Source organism: Panicum hallii, chromosome 2 (assembly GCF_002211085.1).
Source record: "Panicum hallii strain FIL2 chromosome 2, PHallii_v3.1, whole genome shotgun sequence".
NCBI lineage: Eukaryota > Viridiplantae > Streptophyta > Magnoliopsida > Poales > Poaceae > Panicum > Panicum hallii.
Genome location: NC_038043.1, coordinates 8,599,037 through 8,614,985, shown reverse-complemented (window position 1 = coordinate 8,614,985; position 15,949 = coordinate 8,599,037). Strand labels below are relative to the sequence as shown.

The following is a 15,949-nucleotide window of genomic DNA, read 5'->3' as shown; positions in this document are numbered from 1 at the left end:
TTCCTAAGCTCTGTGATAAGGGTACTTCAGCATCTAATGGGGAGCCACTGAGGAAAGTACTCGAGGGGAGCGAGGGCCTACCTTGGTGCGCCTTTTTCTCCGCCTTGAGCTGCTCCTGGTGTTCTACTTGTTGCTCCTTGAGCTTTTGTTGGAGCTCGGAGTTGGCCTTCTCCATGTTTTTCATGTCATTCTTGAGCAGCCAGGCCTCTCGAGTCCTTTCCTGCTTCAGCATATCAAGCTCCCACTGCAGATAGCAATTTTTGATAATCTCCTCGGAGACGCGCTTGTCCAGAGCAGCTAACTCCCGCGCGTCGCTCACGACCGCCGGAGTTTCTCTGACTTCTTCTGGGATTTGGTGATTACATGCTGCACAAAAGGAGGAGAGTGAGTCGTAAACAACCCACCAAGGCGCACATCGGGACCATCACCCGAGTCTTACCATGGAGAAGTCGTACAGCTCCTTGAAGGTACTCTTGAAGGTCTTCAGGTTCTCCGCCGACAGCAGAAGGTCATCCACCAGGTCGGTGGTGATGACGTTCTGGTGCCCGGACCCGGCCCTCAACACCTCACGGGGACTCCTGGAGGCCGCGGCATCCCCTGCGGCGGCGGCTGGACACCTGCAGGCATACGAAATGGTAAACACACTATGCCCAGACCCCGGCAGCCAGACGCGGCGGGTAAGTGCATACCTGTGCCATCAGTATGGGCGGCGTCAGGGGCCTCGACTTGCTCCCCGCCACTGGGTCCGGTTTCCTCTAGTCGGGGCTCGGGAGGCGGCAAGTCAGAGAGCGCCGCATCCGCTTCAGGGGCCACCTCCCGGGTACTGGCCCCTCAGGCCCGGGGGCTCGGGGCTGCAGCAGCCGAGGCAGGCGCCGCAGCCGTGCCTGGTTCAATCTGGAGTTTGACGGCGCTCGCAGCCCTGTGACATCGACAACATTGTTATCCGAGCGGCACGAGCAGATCTTCTAGCGATGAAAGGAAACTCACAGCGTTGACTTCTTCTTGGCAGCCTTCTTCACCCGCCAGGTACGTCGGGGGACGCTCGTTGCGGATGGCGGAGTCTGGTCGGCCGATGGAGGGGTCCCCGCCACGGCGATTGTCACCGTCCGGTGGCAGAGGGGCCTGCCTCCACCCTTTCGGGTTCAGTCCCGGGCGGCGGACGGGGAGACTGCAAAGGGACGCTGTCAGTACTCAGCATCATGGAAACTTTGGAACTACCAAAAACAGCATTTCGTACCTGGAGGACTCGACTTCTTGTGCCTTGCGTTTGCGCACCTGGCGCTGGCCCTTCGGCACCGTGGCAGAGCGCCGGCCAACTCCACGCTCCGGTCGGAGGAGTTGTCCCCGCGCGGCTCCCCTCCGGTTCCTTCACTCGCCTGCGAGCCCACGCATTCGGTGGACTCGCTGCTGCCTTGAACCGCAGCAAGGCGAGCCGCCTTGGTGGCAACGGCGGCAGCTGGGCGCGGACCCCCCTCGGCTTCTTCCCCCGCGGCAAGTCCACGCATTCGGCGGACTCGTTGCGGCTTTGGGTCGCAGCAAGGCGAGCCTTCTTGGCCGCCGTGGCTGCAGAAGGAAGGAGGTGATATGCTCGGGGAGGTCCGGCTGCGGCGGGTAGCTGCAGTATAGCTCCGAGTGTCCCTGCAGAAAGTCCTTCAGTTCAGTATCGGTGTAGTAGCCGATCTCTTCAGCAAAGAAGTCGAATACTTACCGGTGGGGGCGGATGTTGCGCGGAGTACAATGTGGGCACGTACGGCACGGTGTTCACGTCCAGCAGCACCCGCTGAACCCGCTGGAGCGCGACTTCATCTGGCACCTCCTCTGTGCACATGCGAGAAGGTCAGCGGGCCGGTGTACTCGAAGCCCAGGCAACATCTCTGTTGGATGGGTTGGACGCGGCTTGTAAAATGAGAACATGACGGAGGCGCTGGTCACCCCCTCCTTCTTCAGTGCCTCGATGGCTTCCAGCAACTCCTTGACTTGTATCATTTCCATGCCGGAGGGTTCGAGGTTCCATTCCCCCCTCACCACTGGCGGATTGCTCGACTTCGTCGGCAGGGGGGAGCATGGTTCTCGATGTAGAACCAGAGGTTTTTCCACCCAGGATGGTTGGAGGGGAATTTATATGAAAGGTATTTTTCGCCGGCCTGCTGTCGCAGTTGGATGCCGGCGCCCCCCATTACAGCGAGTTTTTTCGTGGTTGGCTGGGGTTTCACGCGGAAGAGGAAGCGGAATAGATCCCAGTGAGGTTCAATTCCGAGAAATGCTTCGCAAAAGTGGATGAAAATGGAGATGTGGCAGATGGAATTCGGGTTGAGGTGATGGAGCTCAAGCCCGTAGTAGTAAAGAAAGCCGCGGAAGAAAGAACAAGTGGGGAGGGCCAATCCCCGTTCGGCAAAATGGTAGAATGTGATGATTTCGTCGACATTCTCCATGGGGAAAGGTTCACGGAAAGAGGGGCGCCAGTTGACGAGATTTTTCTCTTGCAGCAACCCCTCGGAAACAAGTTTTTTCAGATTGTTGAGGGAGCACTTACTGTGTGTCCACTCCGCGGTTGTTGGTTCCGCATCCTTCTTCATTCCCTCGATCTCTGACTTCTTGGACGTCATCTCCGATGCGCCGGCCACGAGATGCTCGGGGGCTGCGGGGAGAGGGGCGGGGAGGTCGGAGTGGGAGTCTTTCTTGGGGGAAGGCGGCGGCGTTTGGCTCGGATTGGGGTTTTTGGCGGAATGCGGACTGAAAGTGCAATTTTCCCTCCTACTGCCGCGGGGTTATGTAACCAGCGGGATGGGGAAAAGTTACTGTTCTGAAGTTTTTGTGGAATATTCCGAAGGTGAGGGGTCGTTTGGTGGTCTGATTGGATTAAATATTCAATTAATCATTTTTTCAGGGCTAATTAGCCCGAAAAAAGGGGTTTTTCGAATCTTTGGTCCAATTACATCATTTGTACCATCACTTTGGTCACCCCTTAACGTATCACTGTTCAGCCCGTATGCCATGATTTTTGGACCCTTATCTCCAATTTTGTGGGATTTGGATTCAAGGCTCGGGGGCTGCGGGGTACGTGGCATCGACTACTTATTTTTCAAATTTCTTTGAAGGATAAGGAGGGTTACAGATTGAAGGGACCCTCGGTCTGATTCTCCGATTCAACCTAAGCCTCAGGGGCTACTCCATATGGAGTGCGATTTTGCAATCGCACACCATAGCAGGAATGAAATTCGGGGCATGAGCACCTCATAGCTTCGATGCAGCCAAAGGAGTACTCGAAGAAGGGCTTCAAGACGAATCATCAGAAGAAGTCGAAGACTGCTTCGAAAAGTACTCGATAAGCCTGCAGTACTCAGCTACGAAGAGCTCGGGGGCTTGTCAGACCCGGGGCCACCGGGCTGGGCATGTTACGGAGTTTAAGAGATTAAGCCCGTCTTATCTCTTATTCATTTTGTTTATCTCTTGTTTATCCCGTTTAAATAGGAGATAGAGCTAACCAACACGGAGAGGATCTATTCGAGACCAGTTCTGGTGTGATCCCTCGGAGGGGGTTGGTTAGTATCTTTGTAACTCTGACCCCTCGGATATATAAGGGAGGTCAGGGACCCCCCTCAAAACGGAAGATCATTAGGTCATTCTACACCAAAGAGAATACAAACCACCATACAGGACGTAGGGTGTTACGCTCCGTGCGGCCCGAACCTGTCTAAAGTCTTGTGTTCTTTGCACCTTCGAGTTCCTGATCTCGTCGTTCCCTCACCCAAAACTTACCACCTTGGGTATATCCCTCGGTGGGCAGCCGGTTAAACACCGACAGACTGAGAGTGCAGAAGAAACCCTAAGTCACCGCGTGGTTAAATAAACCAGTGGGAGGCTCAATTTCACTATGCAGAAGGCAAAGAGTTTTTCTCGGGATTTCAGAGTAACACTGCATGCCACGACTCTTAGATCCTTATTTTCAAATTTTGTGGGATTTGGATTCAAGGCTCGGGGGCTGCGGGATACGTGCATCGACTACTTATTTTTCAAATCTCTTTGACGAATAAGGAGGATTACAGACAAATGGGACCCTCAGCCTGATTCTCCGATTCAACCTAAGGCTCGGGGGCTACTCCATATGGAGTGCGATTCTTCAAATCGCACGTCATGTTAAAAATAAAAATTCGGGGCATGAGCACCTCGTAGCTTCGATGCAGACAGGCAAGTACTCGAAGAAGGACTTTAAGGCGAAGCTTCAGAAGAAGTCGAAGACTGCTTCGAAAGTACTCGATAAGCCTGCAGTACTCAGCTACGAAGAGCTCGGGGACTTGTCAGACCCGGGGCCACGGGACTGGGTACATAACGTAGTTTAAGAGATTAAGTCTGCTTTATCTCTTATTCATTGTATTTATCTCTTATTTATTCCGTTTAAGTAGGAGATAAGGCTAACCGATACAGGAGGAATCTACTCGAGATATGTTCTGGTACGATTCCTTAGCTGGTGTTGGTTAGTATCTTTGTAAACCTGGCCTCTCGGATATATAAGTGAGGTCAGGGACCCCTCTAAAAACAGACGATCATTAGGTCATTCTACACCAAAGGCAATACAAACCACCATACAGGATGTAGGGTATTACGCATCTTGCGGCCCGAATCTATCTAAGTTTTGTGTTCCTTGTACCTTCGAGTTCCTGATCTCAGCGTCTCCTCAGCCAAAACTTACCGCCTTGGGTATATCCCCCGATGGGCAGCCGGTTAAACACCGACACTTAGTACGTACTTTCTCCATTCTAAATTATAGGTCGTTTTAGCAAATCTATACCAAATTATAGGTCGTTTTGGCAAATCTAAATACGTAGTTTTTGCTATGCATATAGATATAGTGTTTATCTAGGTGCGTATTAAAATTTATATATTTAGATTTGCCAAAACGAAATACAATTTCGAATGGAGGGAGTACACATCTAGTATTAGTTATTTATTTATTAAATGCAACAGCCTTGTTTCAATCAGATAAGACGTATCGTTCTCTATATATCCTCTCGATTTCTTACTGCAGCTGCTGTCTGCACTCACACGCACGAACACTCCAATCTCACTTGAACAACGCTTCGATCTCTCTCTCTCTAGTATTTTGCTGTCACTTTGTCCCGCCTCATTTTCATGGTGGGTATCATCAAACCGTTGTCGATCTGGATAGAAAATAATGTCAAGCTTGCAAGCAAGATAACTTCTTCAGTATAAATCTCTACAACCAAAAAGGACGTAGTGTCCTCGTCGACACCTCGTGGCTCCGCCGGCAGAGCCACGGGCAGCCTCCTCATCTCTTCTGCCCCCACTCGCGAGCAGAGCGGTTTCCCAGCTCGCCTCCCCCTCGCGCTCGCCTCCCCTCCTCCCCGCTCTCTGACGCCGTCGCCCCTTTCTCTCCCGTCGCTCCCTGCCGCCGTCGCCCCCGATCTCTCCCCCGCCCGCCCCGCCGTCGCCCCGCTGCTCCCCCCCCCCCACCCCCCCCGGGGGTCGCCGCCACCGTCGCCGCGCCTCTTTCCGACCTGGCGAGCTGCTTCCACACCGGCGACGAAGGCCCGCCGCGCTCTCTCCCCCAACCCGCGGTCGGCTCCGCTCCCTCGCCGCCAAGCGCCTCCAGGAACTCGTCCTCCGGCCCTCATCCGACGAGCCCTTGCGCCTCCCGCCGTCACTCCTATCTTGCCGCTCCCTCCGCTCGGCTGAGCTCACCAACTGCCACCTCCCCGAGGATGCCGGCAGCGGCGGCGGCAAAATCTACTTCCCCCACCTCGCCGAGCTCACCCTCCGCCTCTCCCGGGCCTCCTCCTCCGCCGCCCTCCACGGTCTCCTGGCCTGCTGCCCCGAGCTCGCGAGCCTGTCGCTCTACCGGGTTCGTGCGGTCCCAGAGCCTGCGGAGCCTCACGGTGTCGGTCTCCCTGACGCGGCGGCGCGGCCTGGAGGGTGCCGAGGAGCTGGAGCACCTCGTCGAGGACGCGCCCGCCCTGGAGAGGCTGCTCGCGCACGGCATCAACTGGGGCCCATGGATAAATGTAGTGCATGCGCCGAGGCTGCAGATGCTCAGCTACTTGGGGGTCGGGATCCCGGAGCTGCAGCTTGGCTCCAGTTGTTTCGCCTGATGCGCGCTGTTAGACTATCGGTGGAGTTCCGGTGCGTGAGGACGCTTGTGCTGGAGATGGTGGAGCCGCAGGTGAAGCCTGTGGCGGACTTCCTCCGGTGCTTCCCCTGCTTGGAGATGCTCTATGTCACGGTAGTTACTGCCTATGAGTAAAATGTTGATTGTTCACTCCTGGTTAGAGCTTATATTGATGGATTTTATTGTTGAGTTGCAGTCTCACATGGTTGTTCCCCAGAGCATGGAAATATTGAATTATGAGATGGATAATCACACAGAGTGAGATTATGAAAGGTTACAGAGGGAGAAAGCATGAGCTCCAGCTAGCCATGTTTCTTGTTCGTAGTGCAAGAGTTCTACGGGTTATGAAATTCCTGTGTGAGAATGACTGCAACCCTTCATGGTTGACAAACCAAAAAGGCGATTACTGTTGGACAACAGGGCATCATTAGGGGCTCAATTTGTTTTTCAGAAGTTCACCAAGAGCTCATCAGGTTTCTAAAGCAAGCAATGATGTAGCTTATTTAGAAACCAGTGACATATGATTGTTGGTATGCATATAAGTGAATAAGGCTTGCCTGTTAATAAGCATTACGGATGAATTTTTTTTATAGTTGCATTGTTAATTGCAACTATAAATTGAGATAGTAGATAAGTCAGGCCATACTAGATGGCCAGACTCGAATCCTTATTTGAGCAATTTTCTTGATCCATATGTTAGTTTTATATTGTGTACCTATCTTTAATTGAGTGATATGATCAGCTCAGCAGGTTGAGAAAGACTTGAATGGTTCCGCCACAGAATCAATTGCTGCTGACAAAAAGCTTGGCATTTTTGATAAAATATTTTCTGCATACCATAATGCTCGGAGCTGCATCTGCAATGACCTGGTACAGAACTTTTTTTGTTTTACTGGTCATATTTTGTACAATCTATTTTATACTAGAGATATGATATACAATGCTTACTGTTTTTTTAACTAATAAATTCCAAATTGTAGGCTTCTGCTGGCAATGCTGAGAATATAAGAGATGACTTGAATGGTCTTGACAAGGCTGTTAGTGCTGTTTTAGGATTGAGGACAATAGAATGCAACCAGTTACTTGCTAGCATTGCTAAAAGTAAATTTACATAGCAACGAGATGAGAGAAAAATAACACTGCCGTTGCCGGTCCCAAGCCCGCGATGAGAAAATGTGGAGGGTTGTGTTAGGTTTGGCGAACCAGCGTAAAAAATCAGCCACTCTAATGGAAATGAAACCCATAAGAAATTCGTTGGGGCGTAACCCTCTTAGCAACGCGCTACATCGGAACCCGGGTGTGGTGTTAAATGGGCAAGGGCCGGGTCGTCATCCCCTTAGGGGCGCGTCGTATCGTGATCCGGGTACGATGATAAGTGAGCAAGGGTCGGGTCGTCGCAGCCTCTGTGGCGCGCTACATCTGCGCCCGGGTGTAGTGAAAAATGAGCAAGGGTCTTCGCATTCCTCTCGACGGGTGCGAAGGGTAAGGAAGCTAGCCGAGCCAACTAAGATTCGTCTAGGTAGTTGGAACGTAGGGTCTCTAACAGGTAAGTTAAGAGAGCTAGTCGATGTAGCAATTAGGAGGCGTGTAAATATTCTATGCGTGCAGGAGACTAAATGGAAGGGCCAGAAGGCGAAGGAAGTGGAGGGTTCTGGCTTCAAGCTTTGGTACACGGGGACAACCTCGGGTAGGAATGGTGTAGGCATCTTGATCGATAAGAGCCTTAAGGATGGAGTTGTAGATGTTAGGAGGCAAGGCGACCGGATTATCCTAGTGCGGTTGGTTATTGGAGATTTGGCTCTGAATGTGATCAGTGCCTATGCCCCTCAGGTAGATCTTAGTGAGAGCTCCAAGAGTCAGTTCTGGGAAGATCTTGATAGCATGGTTAGTACCGTGCCTATCAGTGAGAAGCTCTTCATAGGAGGAGACCTCAATGGCCATGTGGGTGCGACTAATGTAGGATATGAGCGAGTACACGGGGGTTTCGGGTATGGTAGTAGGAACGAGGGGGGGAGGATGTTTTGAATTTTGCGTTGGCCTACGACCTGCTGTTAGCGAATACCCTCTTTAGAAAGAGGGAGTCCCATCTAGTGACCTTCCATAGTGGACAATACTCGAGCCAAATCGATTTTATCCTTGCTAGGAGAGAGGATAGACGTGCCTGCTTAGATTGTAAGGTGATACCTGGGGAGTGTGTTGTCCCCCAACACAAGCTTGTGGTGGCGGATTTTCGTTTTCGGGTATGTGCCCACCGGGACAAACGTGCCAAGATTGCGAGAACGAAGTGGTGGAAGCTTAGAGGGGAAGAGGCTCAGACGTTTAAGGAGAGGATGCTAGGCGAGGGGCCTTGGGAAGAAGGAGCAGATGTAGATGATATGTGGCTAAAGATGGCGATATGTGTTCGGAAGGTGGTCTCAGAAGTGTTTGGTGTGAGTAGGGGAGGCAAGCAGGAAGTGAAAGAGACTTGGTGGTGGAATGACGAGGTGCAAAGGGCTATTAAGGAGAAGAAGGAGTGTTTCAAACGCCTTCACCTCGACAAGAGCGCAACCAACATCGAGGGATATAGATTAGCGAAAAGGTCTGCAAAGCGAGCTGTAAGTGTAGCGAAAGGTCAGGCTTTTGATGATCTGTATCAACGGCTAGGTACGAAGGAAGGAGAGAAGGACATTTATAGGATAGCTAGGACCCGCGAGAGGAAGACAAGGGACATAAACCAAATCAAATGCATCAAGGATGGGACAGATCGACTTCTGGTGAAGGATGAGGAGATCAAGGACAGATGGCGAGAATACTTCGACAAGTTGTTTAATGGGGAAAATGAGGGTCCTACCTTCGAGTTGGACGACTCATTTGATGATACCAACAGACGCTTTGTGAGGAGGATTCAGGAGGCAGAGATCGGGGAGGCTTTGAAGAGGATGAAGGGAGGTAAAGCGATGGGTCCCGATGGCATCCCCATTGAGGTGTAGAGATGCCTGGGCGAGAGGGCGGTAGTATGGTTAACTAAGCTTTTTAACCTAATTTTCCAGTCAAACAAGATGCCGGAGGAATGGAGGAGAAGTATATTAGTACCGATCTTTAAGAATAAGGGAGATGTTCAAAGTTGTACTAACTACCGGGGGATTAAGCTGATGAGCCATACGATGAAACTTTGGGAGAGGGTTATCGAGCATCGCCTAAGAGGATTGACAAGGGTGACCCAAAACCAGTTTGGGTTCATGCCTGGGAGGTCGACCATGGAGGCGATTTTCTTAGTACGACAGTTGATGGAGAGATATAGAGAGGAGAAGAAGGACTTACACATGGTCTTTATTGACCTAGAGAAGGCGTATGATAAAGTACCGAGAGACGTCATGTGGTGGGCCTTGGAAAAACACAAAGTTCCAACTAAGTATATTACCCTCATCAAGGATATGTACAAGGATGCGATGACTTGTGTTCGAACATGTGATGGCGATACCAGTGACTTTCCAATTAAAATTGGACTACATCAGGGGTCAGCATTGAGCCCTTATCTATTTGCTTTGGTGATGGATGAGGTCACAAGGGACATACAGGGTGATATCCCTTGGTGTATGCTCTTTGCTGATGATGTGGTGCTAGTTGATGAGAGTAGGGTAGGGGTTAATATGAAGTTAGAGCTGTGGAGACACACGTTAGAGTCGAGGGGGTTCAGACTGAGTAGGACCAAGACCGAGTATATGATGTGCGACTTTAGCCCGACTAGGCATGAGGATGGGGACGTTAGCCTCGAAGGTCAAGTGGTGGCCAAGAAGGATACTTTCCTGTATCTAGGATCAATGCTTCAGAAAGATGGAGACATTGATGAAGATGTTAGACATAGAATTTCAGCCGGGTGGTTGAAGTGGCGGCAGGCTTCGGGCGTCCTCTGTGACAAGAAGGTGCCACAGAGGCTAAAAGGTAAGTTCTATAGGACGGCGATTCGCCCAGCGATGCTATACGGTGCTGAATGTTGGCCTACAAAAAGGCGACATGTTCAGCAACTGAGTGTAGCAGAGATGCGTATGCTGCGTTGGTTCTGCGGGCATACAAGAAGGGATAGAATCCGGAACGAAGAGATTCGAGATAGGGTCGGGGTGGCACCTATCGATGAGAAGTTGATTCAACATCGGTTGAGATGGTTTGGACATGTACAACGGAGGCCTCCCGAGGCGCCGGTGCGTAGTGGAGTTTTAAAGCGGGGCGATAATGTAAAGAGAGGTAGAGGTAGACCTAGACTAACTTGGGACGAGACGGTTAAGAGAGACCTTAAGGAGTGGAATATCGCTAAGGAATTAGCTATGGATAGGAGCGCTTGGAGATTAGCAATTAATGTACCTGAACCGTGACCTTTGTTACTTTTTGTTTAACCCCTAAGTCTTCCTTTGGCTTGTGCACTTTTTGTGTTTCTTATTCTTGTTTTCTGTGGGTTTCATCTCTAGCCTACCCCAACTTGCTTGGGACAAAAGGCTAAGTTGTTGTTGTTGTTGTTGTAACGAGATGAGAAAAATGAGAGAAACACAAAGCCAGAGAAGAACCTGTTCAGCTATATGATCTGCTTATTCAGGTATGCTTGCTTTCTATCATGCCCCTTTTGAGATGCTCTCACGTTTTTTTACTGGACTTGTGTGCTTTTGCTGGTGGGAAACTGCCTTTTGCAGAATACAACGGACTTGATAGATTTTGTTAGCTCCGGCAGAAATAAAAAAAAAAGAACTCTTTTATTCATGACTATGAGCTGAAAGGCTTGGCTTTCAGAGCTGCGAGGTTTGTAATACTCTATCCCAAGGATAACAAACTCTTTAACAACCAGCTTTCTTCACATCCATTGTCTCTCCTTTGGTGATAAATCTGTTCCTGAACTATTTTTTGGTTGCAAGTTTTTCACCCTTTGACATGTTGGTTTGTATGCCTTGCTGCTGGCTATTCACCAATTATCTATATATACCAAAACACAATCAGGTTATCGAAAAGCTTAATGAAAATCACTTGCATAGTTAGTTTACACTATCCTTTTCCAAATCACCCCATTTGTATAATCGTTCTGATGGTTAGCAAGGTTTCAGTTGATATGCTAGAAAACTTATATATAATGCCCATTGGATTATCCTTACAAGTTTCACTTTGAATAATTGTGCAGATGTTTCTTTTTGGTGAAGTCATATAGTTCTGCTGGCAAAAGGGCCGAAGCATTTGCATTATTCTGTCATGCCCAAACTCTCAATGATTTCGGGCTGCAGCAGCTTGCAAACAGTCCTGACAAGGTTTTGACACTGAACGAACAGCATGAGCTCCAGATAGCCATGTTTCTTGTTCGTAGTGCAAGAGTTCTACGGGTTATGAAATTCTTGTGTGAGAATGACTGCAACCCTTCATGGTTGACAAACCAAAAAAGGCGATTACTGTTGGACAATAGGGCATCATTAGGGGCTCAATTTGTTTTTCAGAAGTTCACCAAGAGCTGCATCAGTTTTCTAAAGCAAGCGACATGTACTTGCTTGCTTTAGAAACCTCTGATGTACTTGCTTGCTTTAGAAATCTGATGTAGCTTATGTCGCTTGCTTTAGAAACCTCTGATGTACTTGCTTGCTTTAGAAATCTGATGTAGCTTATTTAGAAACCAGTGACATATGATTGTTGGTATGCATATAAATGAATAAGGCTTGCCTGTTAATAAGCAGATGAAAAATTTTTTATAGTTGCATTGTTAATTGCAACTATAAATTGAGATAGTAGATAAGTCAAGCCATACTAGATGGCCAGACTCGAATCCTTATTTGAGCAATTTTCTTGATCCATATGTTAGTTTTATATTGTGGACCTCTCTTTAATTGAGTGATATGATCAGCTCAGCAGGTTGAGAAAGACTTGAATGGTTCAGCCACAGATGTGTCTTTCTTTATGTATTTTGAAATTATGAGCTACGTAGAGATTCCTGTGTCAAACATATTCAATAATAAGTGGATTATAATTCTTTGGAACAACGTTATTGATTATGTGTTTTAGTTGACTAAAATTACTCTGAAATCTCATGAAAAGATTTTGCCACTCGTAGTAACGCATGGACACTCAATTATAATAAATAATTCTTATGACAAATTTGTATCACAAAGTAATAACAAATTTGTAATTATTATTAGCAATTAAAAAACAAGAAAAAACTTTGAATGGTGTAGCTTGCTTCCTTTAGTTCAAACTATATTATCTGTTAGTGTGCCATGTTTAAACTTTTGACACTATATTATATAAAAACATGATTCTTATCAATCTCAATTAGCCTCAAAGCAACAAGATCATGTTTTTTATGCTCTATGTATTGGGCTAGAAATCTTTTTACCACCCGTAGCAATACACGGGCATAAATCTAGTACGACTGAAAACTTGTTGTAAATGGTTCGTCAACAATCACGATAGGGCCGATGCGGAAAGAGCAATGTGCGGTCCTGAAATTTATTGGCAAAATAATTCAATACCTCCTCTGATTTAAGTCGTAAGTGCCAAATACTCAAATCATACATCAAATTATTATCGTGGAATAGTGTCACGTGCAGATAAAGAATGGCGTCGTCCCAAAACCCCATGTATGGCTGTAACTATCTCCCGACCAAACATTGCATGTACCACATTTTTAATTTTTGTTCACCGATGTTTTAAGATTCCCAACAGTAAAAAGAGGGCAACAGAATGAGAGAAACAACAGATCAGGCAACTCTTACCAGGTTCTCAGCTCATCATAAAGCATGTGTGAGATAATCCATGAGTTTTGTTTTATTTTGACCAGTAGGGTCAGATGTACTTTGCTTAGCCATTAAGTTATAGGCAGCTGTTGACAGCTGATATTAGTAGTAAATTTAGATTTTGCTTTAGCTGTAAAGCGCAGGCCAACATAATGTCGGTACTGTAGTGGTACTGTAGCACCGACCTAAAATTTTGCGCAGGCCAACATAATGTCAGTTACTGTAGTGATACTGTAGCACCGACCTAAAATTCCTATAAAAGGACATGTACCCCTCTTGTGTATCTAAGCTTGTGTAACATAGAAATATACATTGTTAGCTTCACTGCACAAAACCACTCCTCTCATATCTCTCTCCTGTTCTTAACAGAACAGAAGTGATCCTAAGCTAAAGAATCTAACAATTGGTACCAGAGCCTTGTTAGAGCAGGAATCATATTTGCAACCGGTCGAGGTGCTCGAGGTGATGAGGATCAGCCTCGCACCTATCGCCGGCAATCTCCATCAGCAACTCGCCGCGGTGGAAGAATCCGTGAGGTGCGGGTGATCAAGGAGGTCAGCAACACATCTTTCCCGCTGCTGACTAAAGGCAACTATAAGGAGTGGAGCTTGGTGATGAAGGTGAAGCTCCAGGCGTGTGGTATGTGGGAAGCTGTTGAAGAAGACGATGTCGACTACCAAGAGGACCGTATGGCACTTGAAGCGCTGCTCAGCGTTGTGCCACCAGAGATGTTCCGGCCTCTGGCAATGAAGAAAACAGCGAATGAGGCATGGGCTGCCATCCGCTCCCTCCACGTTGGCGACGATCGCGTCCGCAAGTCGACGTTGCAGAAGATGCGCCGTGAGTGGGAGCTGCTCGGCTTCAAGGAGGGTGAGGCGGTGGATGATTTTGCACTACGCCTCTCCAGCCTGATGAGCTCCCTCGCCATCTATGGTGAACCCGTTGATGAGCAGCGAGCAGTGGAAAAGCTGCTACGCGTCGTGCCATCCAAGTACTCCCAGATTCCGCTGTCAATCGAAACTCTGCTCGATACAGCGACTCTCTCGGTGGAGGAAGTGACGGGCAGGCTCAAGACCGTCGACGAGCGCAGCGACGCTGCGTTTGCACTAGAGCAGCCGCTGTTGTCCGGCGGCAAACTCTACTTCACTGAAGAGCAGTGGCTCGCTCGGATGAAGGAGAAGGGTAGTGGTGAGACCAGCAACAGGCCGCCTCAACAAGGCGGCGGTGGCAGTAACCGGCAGCGGCAACACAGGCCGCGCAAGAAGAACAACCGACAACTTGATGGCAGAGATGATCGGGACAGGTGCCACAACTGCGGCAAACTTGGGCATTGGGCGAAGGACTACCGCCAGCCATGTCGTGCGTAGGCCAACCTTGCCCAGGCTGAGCAGGTGGATGAGCCAACGCTACTTATGGCGCAGCTTACGTCCCTTTCCTCTGCTCCAATTAGCAAGAAGCCCATTTACCTCGACGAGTGCAATGCTCATGCAGTCCTTGGTGCCGCTGGAGAATCTGAAGAGGTAGTGGATGATGGCTGGTACTTCGACACCGGAGCAACGAACCACATGACAGGCAGAGCCGATGTCTTCGCCAACTTGGACACGAGCGTGCAAGGCACGGTCAAGTTCGGTGATGACTCTTTTGTCGAGATCTGTGGTGTCGGCACCGTCATCCTCTCCGGTAGGAACGATAAGCACCATGCACTTGCTGGTGTCTTCTTCATCCCCAAGCTGCGCAACTCCATCATCAGCATCGGGCAGCTCGACGAAACAAGCTCGCGTGTGCTGATTGAAGAAGGCGTGCTCCGGGTTTGGGACCAATAGCATCGCCTTCTCGCAAGAGTTGAGCGTGGTGCCAACCGCCTCTACGTGTTGAAGGCAAAAGTGGCAAGACCAATCTGCCTAGCCGTGCGACATGGAGACATGGCATGGCGGTGGCATGAGAGGTTCGGACACCTCAACTTTGACGTGCTGAACAGGATGGGCCGCAATAACATTGTGCGCGGTATGCCAAGGCTCAAGAACGCTAAGCAGTTGTGCGAGACATGCGTCGTCACCAAGCACCGGCATGCCCCATTCCCATCGCAGGCAAAGTATCGTGCTGAGAAGCCGCTCGAGCTTGTCCATGGGGACATTTGTGGACCGATCACGCCGGTGACTCCTGGAGGCCGGCGCTACTTCTTACTGCTTGTCGACGATGCTACCCGCTACATGTGGGTGGTACTCCTAGCGAGCAAGTCTGGTGCATCAGAGGCTATTAAGCGGATACAAGCAGCAGCGGAGAAGCAAAGCGGGCGAACGCTGAAGGTGATCCGCACCAACAACGGCGGTGAGTTCACCTCGTTGGACTTCGCCAGCTACTGTGTCGATGAAGGGATCGGGTGCCACTTCTCTGCACCATACACTCCGCAGCAGAATGGCGTGGTGGAGTGACGGAATCAGACCGTCGTCGCCATGGCACGTGCCCTGCTGAGGCAAAGGAGCATGCCGGCTGAGTTTTGGGGGGAGGCAGTGAGCACCGCGGTGTTCTTGCTCAACTGCGCCCCCACAAAGGCACTCGCCGGCAAGACACCGTTCGAAGCTTGGCATGGCCACAAGCTGGTTGTCCACTTCCTGCGCACCTTTGGCTGCCTCGCCTACATGAAGAAACAGGGACACCTGTGCAAGCTCGATGACCGCAGCACGCCCGTCGTATTCATCGGCTATGAGGACGGTGGGAAGGCATACCGGTTACTTGATCCGGTGACGCGCCGGGTCAGCATTGTGTGTGATGTCATCTTCGACGAGGATAGGAGTTGGAGCTGGACGTCAACCATGGACAGCAATACCACCGACAGCGGCTCAAGCGAGTTCCAAGTCAAGTATAACTACACGGCACCGTTCCATGCTCCAACACCATCACCAACACCATCCCCTGTCCCTGCAGCAGCAAGCCCAGCAACTCCTGCACCAAGCAGTACTGCGTCCTCTGACAGAGAGGATAGCCCATTCGAGCTGGAGCACATCACTCCATTGGAGAATGATGAAGAGCGCTTTGATGCAGCGCACCGTGGTGACTCGCCTGTCCGCTACCGCACCATTGAGGGTGT

General features: G+C 49.8%; 1 long non-coding RNA gene and 1 pseudogene across 1 annotated transcript; both read left to right on the top strand.

The window, feature by feature from the left end:
• Positions 1 to 5,398: 5,398 nt before the first annotated feature.
• On the top strand, positions 5,399 to 11,804 carry LOC112880853 (annotated as a pseudogene).
• Positions 6,385 to 7,246, top strand: LOC112883451. Its single transcript, XR_003226847.1, has 3 exons — positions 6,385 to 6,654; positions 6,867 to 6,994; positions 7,105 to 7,246. It is a non-coding gene; the product is annotated as an uncharacterized LOC112883451 (long non-coding RNA).
• Positions 11,805 to 15,949: the final 4,145 nt, after the last annotated feature.